The 14,559-nt window shown below is 39.2% G+C and overlaps 1 pseudogene; it reads left to right on the forward strand.

Annotated features, from left to right (window-relative positions):
• Positions 1-12,209: 12,209 nt before the first annotated feature.
• LOC148021775 (wall-associated receptor kinase-like 20 pseudogene) lies at positions 12,210-13,602 on the forward strand (annotated as a pseudogene).
• Positions 13,603-14,559: the final 957 nt, after the last annotated feature.

A 14,559-nucleotide genomic window follows, 5' to 3' on the forward strand; every position in this document is an offset into this window, starting at 1 on the left:
TGTGTAAAAAGTAGAGTTCTTTTGTTCTTGGGGACCTTTTGACGCTCACTACGCGTGCATACGGCGTCTAATCTGTGCACCACTTATAGCATTGGCACAAAAATAGAGTAAGCAGTCTTTTGGACAAATAAGTTCTTTAACTTATCTTCCAGTTAATCTTTGCCTCCGACCCATACAGGAGAAATTATATGTCCCTTCTGGCCTACAGAAGTAACTGGCCCAAATCACATGGCACCACAATTTCCATCCTTTATTTAGAATAGGATCTTCCAATGCCACAGGCGTTAGGGCCACAGAGGTCCTCAACTCCATTTTGGACTTGGCAAGGGGTGTCCAGAGCTCCACCTAACCCGCAAGCTACCTAGGAGTGAAAACATTATTTCCCGTGGTTGGCCCTTTCACCACTCAACCTTTGGCCCATGAATCAAGCAGTGTCCTTTTCGGGTTTTTTTCACCCATGCAAAGAATCTTTCCTTAATTAAATCATTTAGGAATCAAGCATAAACAAGGCATTCAGTCCTAATATCATCTTTCACAAAACATTCCTTGATTCCCATGGCAACTTGTCATCACAGACCCCTGTCATGCATTTACCATCAATCACAAGCACTTGGAATAATCATCCAAATGAAATCCAACAATCAAATGAATGTAAAAGCATTTAGGATGTTGTTTAATCAACCAACAAAACCAACTCCCCCTTGGGATCCAAGAGTGATACTATGCAAAATTTTACTTAACACTCAGCTAGGGCATATGTTAAGGTATCAAACACTGTACATGATGTAAGTTCTATCATTTCAATGTTAGATAATCAATTTGGCAAGAGCATCTATGCCTCCTCTCTAAGTAATATTTATCTTTTAGGCTTTCCCTAGTGCAATACTATGCAGAATTTTAACTTGATTTTATCTTCCTTTCTCCTAAGTAGCTAGAGGTGGGGTGTTGCTCATAGTTCCATAAACTCTTGTCACACATGCACTTCAGTTTGTTGCAACTTCCGCAATGCTAGAGATACATCTTCTTTGGGCCATGTCAGTATGTGGTTCTTCAATAGACCACCTCGATTGGCTTGATAGGCTTTTGTTTAGATAGGGCAAGTCCTCGTGGGGGACAAGGGAGATCCCTCTCTCTCTCTCTCTCTCTCTCTCTCTCTCTCTCTCTCTCTCTCTCCGTCAGCATCTCAAGACCTCTTTTCACTTCCTTTTTGTGATGGGGGGGGAGTAAGATTGTGGAGAAGAGAGAAAGAGTAAACACATGTGGCCACCCTCTAAGGAGCAGAAAAGAGAGGAAGAACCTTGGAATATTCCTTCTCTCTCTCTCACCCTCTCTCTCTTTGTCACTCTCTCTCCGTGCAATGTCCAAGCCATGACGTTTTGGCCCTTGATGGGGGGGTTTTTATAGCAGGGAGGGAAGGTGGGGCAAGTAGAGTGGTGGTGGTAATGGTGTCTGCCACCTCTTGCCGTTTGCATGGCGGCGGGTGGCGGACTGCTCGAGAGCCAGGGGTGGTAGGCCACATGGCCTCCCCCTTGACAGCATCACCATCATCGTCATCGCCTTCCTCTTCTTCCATATCATCATCATTTCCTCCTTCTCCCCATCCTTGTCATCATCTACTCCTTCTTTCTCCCCCACATCATCATCGACTTCTTTGGCGTCGTATCCTTCTTCCTCCCCCATCATCGTCCACTCTTTCTTTCCCCCTCGCCACTTGTTCGATGTCAACAGGGGGGAAATATAAAAAAATTTCAAATAATTTTAATAATAATTAGGGGGTGCGTATGGGCCATCGGGAGAGTTATTACATCCTTTTCCCCTTAGAGAACTCGAGATGTCATGATCTCGAAAAGTACTAGGGATTTCATTCTGGAACCTATCGGGTAGGACCCATCACACATTTGTTGCGACATTGTGATCACTCATAAGCATGCAATCTTTTGAAACAACATATTATTATATTTGATATATTCGAGTTTGGATTACAAGAGAAAAGTTTGTTGCAGTTACATCTCATGGATATCTTCTAGGTTGTTCCTAAGTATTGGATAAATTTTTGGTAGGTTCTGGATCACTGAAGTTTGTACAATTTCATTCCTTGTAAGTTCAAGTTCTCTTTGAGTCTTGTTGGGACAATTGGCATGGATATGTCCAATGTTTTGGCACTAAGAGTATCAATGTTTAGGGTTCTTTGGACATTCCCTTTTGAAATGACCTAACTTCTTGCAATAGAAATAGTGTGGAGCTTTATCACTTGGGGTCACAAGATTCTTGGTTGTCTTTGGTAGGATTTTCTTCTTTAGACCAAATTATCCTAGGATCCTTTTAGCAGACCGAAGTGGTCCTTTATCTGGGAAACTCTATTTCCGAATTGTCCATGTTTTAGATTTGGACCGAGATCCATGGGCAATCAGCTTTTCTTGTAATACTAAAGAATACTCCCAAGATTTGACATTTTGGTAAGACCTAATCTATATTAGTTGAGAAGAAACAACTTAAGAGAAATTCATTGTAAGTTATAACTATCTTTCCGTGCTAAAGTATATTTGATCACTTGTAAGTTCTAGGCTCAAAATTGATGCAACTCATATTACTCAGGTTAACTATAGTTACAAGAGTAAGGTTTATTTCAATACAAGTTGTACTACATATTGCTAAAATTTTTCTAGGATTCCTAATCATCCTGAAGAGGTGTAGTGGGTTGTAGGTCTTTGTTTTCATTTTATTCCTCTATATATCCAAAGACTGTGCTTGTGGAGCTTTGTTTTCTTAGAGGCTCAATATCTTTTGGACTTAAGTCAGGGTAGTCTGCTTGGACATGCCCTAGCTCATTGCAATGGAAGCATCGACACTTGGGACATCTCCTATGGATGTGCCCTATCTCTCCGCATGTGTGGCCTCTCTTGTCCTAATCATGGGAATCATCTTTGTCACAATTTCCCAATTTAAGTTCTTGGATGATTAGCTTTGCTCAAAATAATGCATCTTGGAAGTCTGTTGGACGCACTGCTTCTAGACGGTGGTTCAGAGGAGTGTTCAGGCCATGGCAAAACTTGGATACTTGATGCGCAATATCCATGGATAGTGCTTAATTTAGTAGGGTTACAAACTTTGAGTTGTAGGCTTCCAAGGTCAATTCCAACTACTTTAGCTTGAAGAATTTATTCATCCTCAAAGTGTGGTAGGTTGATAGAAGGTATCGTTCCTGTACAACATCTTTTAGCTGAACCCAAGTGATAGGAACTTCGGAAATACCTTGATCTTTGCACCATTTCTTCCACCATATCCGAGCTTGACCAACTAACTTAAGTTTGGCTATCATTGCTTGATTGGTAGAACCAGTTCGTGTAGTAGAGAAATAATCATTCATTGACTCAATCCATATCTCTGTCTCCACTGCGGCATCTATCCCTTTTCCACCAAACTTGGGTGCCTTTATCTGCTTGAGAAGGAATTTCTTCTCTTACATATCAGTATTCATGGGTGCCAAAGGTGCTTGACAATCAAGCCATACCACTTTGGTTATTCTGTTTAGGATATGTCTACGAACCATACATTAATTAGTTACACATTATTACAAAGTTTTGCTCTAATACCAACTATAATGTGCCTACCTATCGGTTTTCTAGCCACGTTTTTTGTGGTCCATTGAGAGACAAATCTAAGCGATGCTGCCTCACACTCCCATGGAATGTTACAGGGTTTTTCCACCTAGGGTTTCTCGAGTTTGCCTTGCAATGGAACGTTCACCACCGAACCCATTGAGATCGACCTGAAATTTGGGTCCCTAACTAGTGGTCAAGGTCTCCAGTGGATTCAAGACACATACAATAATATTTAGAAACAATGCGATGAGGTTAGCCCATGTGGTAAATCCAAATGTTCAGTTAAGTATACGAATATGCAAGATCATATTGGTAGCATCATTTATACATGTCAATATCCTTTCTACTTTATGGATTCCTCTCTAGATTGCCATCTAGACAAAGATCCACGATGCACTTGATTCAAAGAAAATGGGAAGCAAGAGGGATGCGCCGCTCAACCTCTCTACCTATAGGGCATAGTCCCATTCCGGTCCCCTAAAATGGCATGAATCAGAGTTCTAGCCTGACAATTTCTAAGGGTCGGACATCGGTAAAAACCTTGTGAGAAGCCTCCCAGTTTTTTGGGACCACCCTGCTGTAGACCCATCAAGGGTCCCTCCCACCCACCTCCCTCAATAGGCATTATTTAGTTATTTAATTAGATCCTATCACATTTATGTGTGACATTTAAAATCAGTTTCCTTAATTAAGCCTTTTAGGGAAAAGGGTTCGTTCGTGTAATTTATAGCACTAACACAAAAACAGAGTAAGGAGTCCTTTTGATAAACAAGTTTCTTAATTTATCTTCCATTTAATCTTTGTCTCTTGCCCATATAGGAGAAATTGTATGTCCCTTCTGCCCTATAGAAGTAAGTGGTCCAAATCACATGAAATGCACTGAGTGTTGTTGATATTAGAACAATAAATTGGCTCCAGTATTATGAGCTTAGAAGCTTTAGATCAATGTAAAACTTAGCCCAAAATTCCATACTCAAGAGAGCACTAATAGTCAAGCATATGTTGATTATGTGAATGCTTAACGAGTCACATTTGTGACAATAGATTTTGAAGATTAAGAGCATGCCATCGAGGTTGCAGGGCATTGTGGAATGCCTTATGGATTTCAAGGAGCCAAAAGAGACTTTGGCTAAAGGAAGTGATATTGAGATTTTTTTTAAAATTGATACGACTTCAATCCCATCTTGGTATGTTTCTATAACACATTATCTATCAACAGGAGAGGATGGAGCTACTTTATCAAAGTTTGAAAAGAGGAAAATTAGACAATAGGCTTTGAAATTTTCCTTGATTGTAGGAATATTATATCGGCAGGGGGTTGATGATATCTATCGATAATGTGTGATGCTCGATGAGATTCCACTCATTTTGGAAGAGTGCCATGACTCCATTTGTGGAGGGCATTTTGTTGGATGGCTAATTTCACAAAAAGCTTTAAGAGTTGGATATTGGTGGTTGTCCATTTTCCAAGATGCATTCGAGTATGTTAAGAGATGTGATACTTGTCAATGACATGAGAGTGGAAGAATAGGAAGCGACCACTTACTCCGATAATGGCTATACTTCCATTTGAGAAGTGGGGCATCGACTTTGTGGATCCTATTACCTTGTCATCTTCTACACAAAAGAGATATATCATATTGGCAATTGACTATTTTACAAAGTGGTCAGAAGCACGAGCAACGAGGAAGGATACTGAAAGGAGATTGCTAGCTTCCTACAAGAGAAAATTATATGCAAAATTGGTCCACCGAGAGAATTAATATCGGACGGTGGAACCCATTTTCTAAACAAGGTGATTAAAAGCCTAACTAAAGCATGGCAAATTAAGCATAATAAGACAACTCCTTAGAACCCACAGGTGAATGGGCAAGTTAAAAGTACCAACAAGCAGCTTGTGGATATTTTATCAAAAATAATGTCTAAAAAGAAGTGAGACTGGGATAAGAAACTATATGTGGCAGTGTGGGTATATAACATGACGTTTAAATGATCCATTGGCCACACCCCGTTCAAGCTAGTCTATGGGGAGGAGTGTGTTTTTCCCTTAGAGATTGAGTTGCCAAGCATAAGATTTGCACTCTATCATTCTTTGGGTGATGAGGATGAACTCTTTGAGTGCTTTACAACTCTAGCCCACTTAGATAAGCTCAAATTGTAGAGTATGTTGCACCAGGAAGTGGCTAAGCATCAGATGAAGCACCTACATGAAAAAAAAGTAAAAAAATATACCTTTAAGAAGGGACAATTAGTTCTATATTATGATGCACATAGAGAGTTGTTTCCAAGAAAACTTAAGCCCAAATGGGACGATCCCTACAAGATTGTAAGAGTAGGGAAAAATAAGTCCATGGCATTACTAATTGATCTTGAGGGAGTGGAGTTTTAAAATAAGGTTAACCTTAATAAGATTAAACCTTATCATCTCTAAATCCACCAATGAAATAAATAGCTTGCACGACAAGGCGAGGCTAATCGAAAACGTGCAAGAGAAAATATTGGTTGATGGGGCTGCTAATTCCTTACTTGGAACACCCATACTTAGAGTAGCGATATCATCAGAGAAAGCTGATCTGGTGGAGTAAAGGATATAAAGTGATTGAGCAAGAGAACAGATCACTTGTCTAGGAAATCAAAGTCTTCTGTCATCACTGCTTGCAAATTCTGACAAGCATCCCTATTATATTCGATAAAGAAGTTGGGATGGATTCTTCAGTACATCCTTTGAATATACTAAATTTTGACTATCATAATTACAAGTAATGGTGATGATGGCTACCAATGTGAACCCATTGTGGGTGTACACATTGTACTTTGATGGAGCATCCAGGGGTCCCAACAAGAAAGGGAGTATAGGGGTAGTTATTAGAGATCCTCGATGTAGAGTTGTGATGAACTTAATTGTTTATTTCGGGGTTGGATTTACCAATAACATGACGGAATACAAAGCTTCAATCATGAGCTTGAATATTGCTAAGAAGGGCGGTATCTGTCAGTTGTCAGTAAAGGGGGATTCCCAATTTGTATTGAACCAACTAAATGGGAATTACACAATACGAAATTTCATTCTTTGTATGTATTATCACACTGCTATGACCATGCTCGATGGGTTTGAGAGAGTATCTCTTCAGTTGGTTCCACGTTATTGGAATTAGTTTGCAAACTCGTTAGCAAACTTTGCTTATGAAGAAGACATTTCTTCAATTGTGGTCCTAGTTTGGATATCTCTATTAATGATGAGATAGGACTCGATCGATTATGGGGGCTTTTATTAGAACATCCCCTATATGGTAGGAAATGGTTAGTATGGGTGATGCGAAGAGTGGCTAAGTCCCATTTGCCTTTGTTATCTTGGATCTATAGGTTGGTCAAACAACACGTTATGCGTACACCTTTTACTATTTATGCAGGAGGCATGGGTCATAATCTGATGCATTTAGGTTATGGCAGGAGCCCTATTTCCTCCCTAGGATGGAGCATCTTGTTGTATATTAGCAAGATTTTTAAAGGGGGAATATATAGGATATGTTTTGTTTGATTCCATTAGGCCAAGAAGGCTTATCTTTTTAGGGTTTTAATGGTTGATTTCCTTAGGCCAAGAGGGAAAGTTTTGTTAGGTGTGAGCTATGATATTTCCTTAGGCCAAGAGGGCCATATATCTGTTTGGTCCAGGTACGTTTAATGGTTTTCTATTTTAGTGATTGCATCACACAGGTTGACGAAATCATTGGAGGGAGCCTTTGCTACGAAAGAGCTCCTTGTGGCCATTTCCAAGTGGCATCATCCTCTTTTTGAGTTTTTCTCTTAAGCAGATATTGTTATATGTGTATATAGGTATAAATTTCTTTTTGTTTGTTGGGGACTAGCAATCAAAGCATGAAGTCCTAGGTTTAGGTTAGGTATAGCTGGGGGAAATTTGAGTAGTTGTCTATCTCCTTTTAGGACATTGTCAAATGATAAAGACTTGTTTTAGAAGGTAGTTTTTAGTGACCCTGTTCTGTTGGCCTGTTAGGCGGCCGTTCTAGGAGTTTTTGCTAGTGTGAGGAAGCTAGAGAAGCCTATCAAAATATCAAGAGAAGGGCAAGTTCTGAATCTATCTAAAAATAAAAATTACAAAGTTTTGTAAAAAGGGGTTCTAATCCCTTAATAAGAAAAAAGGGAAAGAAAAAATTAAAAAAATTCTAGGAAGTAGTTGATTATCGCCTTGCAAAGGCCTAGTAGGTTCCTCGAAATGAGTCAGGACCTGGGGCCGATGCCTTGTCTTCCTAGGGGTAGCAGCTAGCCGAAACAAAGAAAAGAAAAGAAGGTTGGAGGGAAAATAAAAGTGAGTATTAAAAAATGATTAAGTGTCACCTCGCAAGTGCTTGGTAGGTTCTTGGATACCGAGTCAGGACTTGAGACCGATGCCTTATTCTTTGTGGGGGGTCACTCTACGCTCAACTCCCTCCTTTTTACACACCCGAGTATGGAAACCTTGGGAACACAATGTGTTACAAGAAAACCATGATGACTAGGCTATAGGATTCCTCGCCTAGTAGGGGGTCTTGGTCCAATTGTCCTAAGTTAGGTAGGTAGTTCAGACCACCACTAGGATGACCTTTTTAATAGGCTTTTTAGCCAGTCTATGTTCAAGCAGTTGGTTAGAGACTCGCTCTAGATTTCTTTCAGATAATGCTGGGCCTATCCCTTATGGCTTTTCAAGCCTTGATTTTGTCAGGGGGTAGGGTGAGAGTTGTGAAATGTTTTGTTGTGTATTTTTTGTATCAGCTTGATACTCTTTGTGGTTGTGCATGTGCAGATCTATTTGTAGGATTTGATGGGCTCAGCCACCCTATCCCATAGTCGCGAGTGAGAGATGGATTTTAGGAGCCGATTTTGAGCAGTGCTTGAAGTATTTGAGGCCCTTTTTGGAGCAAAGAGTGCTTGGGAAGCGCCAAAGACCAAATTTTTATGAAAAATCAAACGGTGGTGGATGGCCGAGCTCGAGATTTCCTAAATGCATTTCGACGTCAAGAATCCAATGCAAGTCTTGGTTCATTGATCAGAGGTTGTTTGACCCCCCATTTAATCCCCGCAAGGTTTGTCATTATAAAGCAGCTACTGGACCGTGGAGCCGAAAAGTGTGTGACAGAGGCCAAGATGATGGATTTCGATGTTGTGAAGCTGCCTATCCAGATGGATCTCAAATATGAGTCTGTTTGCCCCCTCAAAACCAAAATACCCACTTGTTGAGAAGTGTAAACACAAAGGACATTAGCCAGCTATTTTAATGCTTTAACCTTAAGCTTAATTTAAAAGGGGTTAGACAAAAAAAATTGACCAGACAAGGAGGAGCACATTTTTTTTGCGCCCTCTCCAAATTCGATTGATGCCTCTTCAATCCACGATCTTCTAGAGAGAGAGAAAGAGATTGCTAATCTATGTAGAGAGAGGAAGATGATGGCTGTAATCTTGTCCAATTTCATGAAGGAATGAGAAATCTGACTTTTTAGTATTTCTCTCTCCTCTCTCCTCTCCTCTCTTTGCTGTTGTTCGTATGCATCAATTCAAGAGAGAAGGGGGAGGGGTGTGATGAAGAATCCAGAGTAAATGATAACGCGGGAGTGGTAGAGATCATAGATTGGACCAAGAGAGTGCATCAGGGGCCTCCCCACCACAACATAAGAGCCTCAAACCCGCGCGTTTCTATGCGTAATTGAGCGGATCTTTCATTTTATGGAAAATACTTGAAGAAAGTGCTTGATTTTTATTGTTCTTGGTTTTCCATGTTGTATTCTCTCTGAAATGTTTTAAAAACTAGAAAATATAATGTTATAATAATTTCTCGCAAACACAAAAAACTAGCACATTGCAATTTTTATAAAAATAATGGAATTTAGGGTTTTCTTTCAGTGTTTTGGGGTCATACGAAATAGAAATGGATATAAAAATGATGGTGAGTGTCCTTGATCTATAAGAACTCATAATTTTGAAATAGCACATTTTTATGAACAAAAAAATGGAAATAATAGAAAAAATAAGGAAAATTTTAGTTTTTGCACCTAAAAAATTAGTAAAAAATACATTTAATGTTTGTGAGCATATAACAAGGCTAGGGCATGAGAATTAAGCCTCAATAAAGCCTCTTTTTATATGTTATAGTATGGTTTTATTGATTTTTATATAGAAAATTACATAAAAATGAACTCTACATCTATCCAGCGAATGTAAAACATAAATGGTAGGGGGAAGAGGGATTGTGAAAGCTGGTTTCTAATAGTAAAATGCTTGAGCACAATGGTCATCCAAACTTGCATTGAGAATAACATGGTATCAAACCTATACACATTGCAATTGTTTTCCAAACATTGACCTCTGTGGTGTGTGTATGGAAACCCGAGCTGTAGGATAGATGAATGGTTTCTTGGGGCAAGCTTGGTAAGGAAATATCAAATCACTTAGATCGTTCAAAATATATAAAAGTGGATATTGTTTGTATTTTCTTCATGTTAGAGCAGCACATCGAGTAGCTAATCTCTCGGTGTAGGAGAGCTACAGTGGGGCCACGACATCCAGCCGAGGGGTTGCCTCCTATGTTCGTGTTATGTGGTATATTGTACCAAGATGTGTGGAATCTCCCTCTGAGGAGTGCGGAAGGGCAACTGTTAACTATGGTTCACTATAAACAAAATATCTACATTAGCAATTAGGGTAGTGTGTTCCTTCGACGCTCCTGGTCACCAGGCCATGTGGGGTTGTCTTTGAGTGTTAGAGAGGCCCAGCTAGGGCCTATAGCCACAATTGGGCCCATTTTAGTGCCCAAAATTGCATTTTCTAAACTCCATGTTTTCTTCACACTAACTTTGAGTACCCTTGAAAGAAATTTTGTCACATGGTAGTGGGACCCATGTCCAAAGTGTAATGTAAGGATACATGGAGGATGCCCTCCATGCACCCACATAATGTCCAATGGCATGGTGGCGATGTGCATTAGGTTTGGTCATTTTAAATGACCTTATAATGTCACATCTACCTTGTATGTTTCTATTGACAGGAAAAATCTCGAGAAAATGAAGACAATACTACGAAGGTGGCATTACAAAAATCAATAGCGCAAGCAAGTTGGGACAATAGAGAAGTAGCAGCATGTATCCAAGACAATTTGCATGACCACACAAATTTCCCCTCCAATGCCATCACTTCATTAGTCCCAATCTTAGATACTAGCCATACAAATCTAGAGTGTATGCTAGTAGGTGCCATTGTCTTGCCTTTATCAATTAGTCTATAAACATGGAATCATGTCTAAAATCATAGCTTTGAGTAGGAAGATATGCAAGGAAAATTGGTAAGATTTATAATTTTTCATCTCAAGTGTTACATTTTTACGTAATCGTTATTATTATTATTTATTGCAATCATTTATGTTTCAGTTGCTTATATATATTTACATTTCATTATGTATATTTTCTCTAAAATTTTAGGATACAAATGGTGAAGTATATTATCCACAACTTATGGTGGAAGATCAATGCATATTTTCAGAGAATAACACAATGCATGTATGTATATCATTTACTTATTAATATAGTATGATATTTGAAAATCTAAAATTTGGATATTGACTTCAATTTTCCTACTTATATTAGTTGGAATCACAAAATGATGGCCCACTCCTTCATTCAGTCTCTACCTCCAACAAACATAAAAAATATAATGAAATGGTTGGTATAATTTGATTTATAGTTTTTCCCATTTTATTTCCTTTAATACTTAGCCTATGTTTCAAGAATATTTGAGCTCTAATCATACTTTTATGGAGCTTCTACAAGGAATCCCAAATGTATGAGGATTTTGTTTATATAATATATTTTATTTCTTTTGATTATTTTGATTTGAACTTTTTACTTTATTCGAATACATTTTCACTATATGCATGATTGCAACTAGCTTTTTTATATAGATAAATTTTACTATATCACTCATTCTAAATAATTTACTTATATAGTAAAATTTCACTATATCAACAACTAGGAAATTTTGAAATTCCTATATAGAAATATTTTGCAATATCACTATGTTGTTCCACTTTACTAGTTGAAACTTTTTCTAGATGCTTTGATAAGTATCTAGAAAATATCTCTTTTTTTGCTATATGGAAAGGTGTCTAAAGTTTCTTGTGCATCTTGTCCTGCAAGGCCAAGAGCTAGGCTTGTATCCGCCAGGTCCTCACAATCTTCCCCTAGAAGATCTAACACAACCTCATCTGCTACTCCTTTCCCACAGTTGGTAATCCCAGGTACTACTACTCGTTTCGTGTCACGATCAAGAACACAAGGTATGCGAGCCTGGTGAATTGGGTCAGTGGCTCCCAACCTACCTCTTGCCACTTTGGCTTCCAACTCCAGAGGGATGAGCCCCATGAGTCCCCCTACTCTTTTGATAGGCAGTGTGGTGTGAACTCTGCATGCCTGCCCTCCCCTGCCACCAACCTCACCAATGTCTGTTTGTGCAACAAGGGTTACCTCTACCAATCTAGCATAGGCACATGCCCTAATGGTACTGTGATTGTTTGCTATTTTGGTAATAATTTTGTATTTCTTGGTCTCATCTCATCTCATTATAATTATGCCACCAAATGAACCAAGTATGCATTTCTTTGCATCTCCAGAGCTCTTTATGCTTTTTGCCTATTTTAATACGCGTCCACCTCTCATTTGCATTTCACTTGACGTTTATACGTCATCTTAAGCCCAACTTCGCTCCACATACATTATCCTTAATTATGTTTTGTGTGTCTAGGATTCCTTATTGTGTAAGGAAATGCAACAACAATGAGTATCATAAGAGAAAATATACCATTCGTAACTCTAGGTTTTCTAGGATGAGTTAATTATCTATATTTTATCTATCCCAACTTATTTTCTCACATGTTTCTCTTGGAGGACTTACTCTTGGATTTGTTGGGACTTATAGTTTTCACCTCATTAATTGTCAGTGCATACACGAAGAGAAGGAGTGCACAGATGGCCCATGCCAAGCTTGTGTTGGAGAGGTCTATGATTTTGGCCAAAAATAGTGGGGGAAAGTTTGCAAGGTTGTTTTAGTAATAGGGAAATGGAGTGAGCAACTGGAAATTTTGCACAAGATCAAATCTTGGGATGTGGAGGATTTGGGGAAGTATACAAGGGAATCCTAAATGATGGTTCAATGGTGGCTATTAAATCAGCTAAATAGGCAACATCAAAGGCATAGAGCAAGTTCTCAACGAAGTTCGAATCCTATCTCAAGTCAATCACAAAAACTTGGTGAGGCTATTAGGGTGTTGTGTTGACATGGAGCTACCTTTGATAGTATACAAGTATGTGCCCAATGGGAACTTATATGATCACGTCCATGGCCTCAAAATTTTTTTTCTTGATTGGAGAACTAGACTATTGATTGGACTTCAATCTGTAGAGGGGTTAGCTTACCTACACTCTGTAGCATATCCACCCATTTATCATAGAGATGTGAAGTCAAGAAATATCATTTTGGATCAATCTATGAATACAAGAGTTGCAAACTTTGTGCTCTTATGCCTTGTCAAGCCCAACCTTAGGCACATATCGACATTTGTCCAAGGCACAATGGGCTACCTAGACCTTGAATATTATGGGAACTATCAATTAACAGATAAGAGTGATGTGTACAGCTTTGGTGTGGTCCTACTAGAGCTCGTGACTTCTAAGAGGGAAATTGATTTTGGGAGGGACAGATGATTTGAGCCTAGCAGTTTACGGTCCAATCCATAAAAGAGAAAAACTGCCTAGATAATACACTCGAAGCTTGTGGATGGCACTTCCGCATATGTAGTTGAGTCCATGAGGAATGCTATCAATTTGGCTCTTGATTGTTGACAAGAGAACAGGCTTGATAGGCTTCCATGAAGGGAGTGACTAAGAAGCTTCAAAGTATCATATCCCTTATTGAAGTTGCAGATAGGAGCTTTGAGAGAGAGACTTTAATGCAAATGGTTTGAAAGGCCATTAAAATGAGGTTAAATGAAAGTAACTAATCTAATTATAGAGTGGATGTATGAAAGTAAACACATTATTCTTTGCTTTTCATGTGGTTCCCTTGGTGAAAGTCAAGTGAGGTCCAATATTGTCAAGATTGTGGGAGAGAAGGAAGGAGTCTCACTTGAAGCTTTCTTGCTTGCACAATGGGGGAATACACACAAGGGTGGAGGCTGAAAACAGTTTTCCTCTTCTTAGTTGTGTAAGCCAAAATAACTCTCTTACAAAGAAATAGAAGAACCCTATATATGGGTCTCAAACCAAACTCAACTAACTAAGGTGGCATACTAACTGAGCCACAAACTAGAGTAGATAAGGATAGCTATCATGTAGCTATTATTCATGGGCGGTGTACCAACTGCATTTGCAACTGACAAGTCGGTGACATAAATGCACAACGGTCACCCTGGCATATCACGAGTGGAGCTCGATATCTCAACACTCCCCCTCGAGCTCAATCCCAATTCCTGCACACCAAGCAGGTCTCTGAACTTGCGCAGCTTCTCTGTGCCCAATGCCTTCGTGAATATGTCAGCTACCTGATCCTCTGTGCTGACATAAACTAGATCAATAAGACCTAGTAAAACCCTCTCTTGCACATAGTGATAATGCACCTCAATGTGCTTTGTTCTAGCATAATAGACTGGGTTATTTGCCAAGTGTATACTACTAATATTGTCATAATAAATGACAACTGGCCCATCTGTAGACTGATGCATATCATAAAGTAGCTTATGCAACCAAGCTACCTCACATGCAGCCATTGATGCACCCCTGTACTCAATCTCTGTGCTGGACAAGGCAACTGTAGACTGTTTCTTGCTACTCCAAGTGACTGCAGCACTCCCAAAGAGAACAGATATCCATTGGTAGATCGTCTATCAGAAATACTATCAGCCCAATCAGCATCAGTGTATCCA

The sequence above is a fragment of the Lygodium microphyllum genome, chromosome 17, assembly GCF_053477565.2.
Source record: "Lygodium microphyllum isolate KBCC chromosome 17, Lygodium_microphyllum_v1.1.10, whole genome shotgun sequence".
Classification (NCBI taxonomy): domain Eukaryota; kingdom Viridiplantae; phylum Streptophyta; class Polypodiopsida; order Schizaeales; family Lygodiaceae; genus Lygodium; species Lygodium microphyllum.